Raw genomic sequence first — 2,252 nt, 5'->3', positions numbered from 1 at the left:
AAGATTTTCCTGAGCATTGCTAAGTAGGATTGGGAAAAGAAATTGCTGCCTTGGGAGAAATGGGGCTGTTTTGATGTTTTTCCCCACTGGAAGTGGACTGAAAAATTGATATCCAGGGAGAGGGAATTATTTCCTGAGGGAGAAACCAGAATGGCAGTCACCATTCCAGGGATTTTGATGTGGCAGCTTCTGGGGTTGGGGCTGTTGATCCCAATCCCCCACAGGAAACTGAGCAGGGGTCATCCCTGAAGCATTTCAGAGCCTGATGRTTTTCCTGGAAAATGAGACTTTATGGAAAAATCCTTTTGTTGAGATCCATCGCCACAAAAATACGACCAAAATTTGGGGTTGCTTCTTTTCCTTGCATACATTTAATTATGGGATATTTATTGTCTTTGTGCTGGTGCCCAGGCTGGGAGGAGAGCCTGGCTTGTTTGATCCGAGGAAACCTTGGATCAAATGGATCAGATTTRCTGGGAAAGGGTGGCCTGGAAAAGCATCTCAGTGGAGTCTCGTCCTCWGAACAATCCTGGTGAGCTGGGAAGAGCCAGGCTGGAGTGAGCTGGGGGCTGTCTCAGGGCTTTAGAGAGACGGTGGAGAAGGTGATTCCCTGCTGTTGCTGGGTTTTTCTGGGAATTTCCTGAGGATTTCCTGGGAATCGTTTCTGTGATTCCCAGACCTTGAGCTCCTGGGCTGTGCCTTGGGCTTGTCTGAAGCACCTGGACCTGCTTTGTTTGTTCTATCCTTGTGTTTATCCTTGTGTTCCATCTGAGCATCTTCCACCCCCAGGGTAAAATCCAGCCTTGTGCCGCTCCTTCCCTGCTGGATTTGGGATGTGGAGCTGGATTTTCCTTCCCAGGAAGGGGACAGGACCCTGCTCCTGAGATTTCTGCCCTTGCAGAAATCCCACTCCCAGTCCCAGAATCCCATCCTGCCATGAGAGCCACACCACAAAAATCCCATTCCCAGTCCCAAAATCCCATCCTATCATGGGACACCAGGTCAGCACACCACAAAAATCCTATTCCTAGTCCCAAAATCCCACCCTGCCATGGGACACCAGGTCAGCAGACCACAAAAATCCAAGGGATTTGATGGAATGTTGAAATAGGAGGGACTTGATGATAAAGGAGCTCAGAGAGAAGGATCTGGGAGGTGGAATTAATCCCTTCCACTCTCAAATAATCCTGGGATGGTTTGGAAAGGACCCTAAAGCTGATCCCACCSCACCCSTGCCATGAACAGGGRCAGCTCCCACCATCCCAGGGTTGAGCCGAGCTCCAGCTGGCAGCACCCAGCCCTTGTCCCAGAGCTCCACACCGAGATCCTCCCCACCCTCGGCATCTCCAGGGCTCGGGAGGGGTCCGGGATGCTCCAGCCCTGCCCTGGGATGCACATGGGCCATGTGTGGGTATAGCCAGGGGGATCACAGCACCCCTGGGGCCGGGATTATCCCACGCTCTGGGAAAACCGGGGCCAGGACGGATCCCTGGGATTGTTTCAATCGGCCCCGCCCTGAGCACACAGCGGCTGCTCTGATCCAGGGCTGGGGCTGCACCTGGAACGGGCTTTGGGATGGGTTTAGGATGGGGTTGGAGGGCCCTAAGGCATGGGTTTAGGATTGGTTGGAATGCCCTAAGGGATGGATTTAGGATGGGGTTTGAATGCCCTAAGGGATGGATTTAGGATGGGGTTTGAATGCCCTAATGGATGGATTTAGGATGGGGTTTAAATGCCCTAAGGCATGGATTTAGGATGGGGTTTGAATGCCCTAAGGGATGGATTTAGGATGGGGTTTAAATGCCCTAAGGGATGGATTTAGGATGGGGTTTGAATGCCCTAAGGGATGGGTTTAGGATAGGGTTGAGAGCCCCAAGGAATGGGTTTAGGATGGGGTTTTAGGGTCCCAAGGGATGGGTTTAGGGTGGGTTTTAGGGCCCCACGGGGTGTCCAGGCAGATCCCATGTGGAAGGCACGAGTAGAGCATCCCTCGGGAAGGCCCTGCTGTCACCGCAGAGCTCCACGCTCCCCAAGGAACATTCCCGTGAGGAACTCCAGGTTTCCCAGGGGTGATTTCCCTCTGAAAATCCAGCCTTTCATCTCAAGATTCCTGCAAAACCCTCCAATCCAAAATTAAAACCCCTGGTGGGAAGGAGGCAGAGCAGGAGCCCGGGCTGGCTCTGCGCTCCCAGGCRGGCATCTGTCCACAAATTGCAGGGTGCTCCTCCCAAAAACTGAGCCTAAGGAAAAGC

Source organism: Malurus melanocephalus, unplaced genomic scaffold (assembly GCF_030028575.1).
Source record: "Malurus melanocephalus ecotype Western Australia unplaced genomic scaffold, MMel_1.1 scaffold_664, whole genome shotgun sequence".
Classification (NCBI taxonomy): Eukaryota; Metazoa; Chordata; class Aves; order Passeriformes; family Maluridae; genus Malurus; species Malurus melanocephalus.
This window is presented reverse-complemented; position numbering follows the sequence as displayed.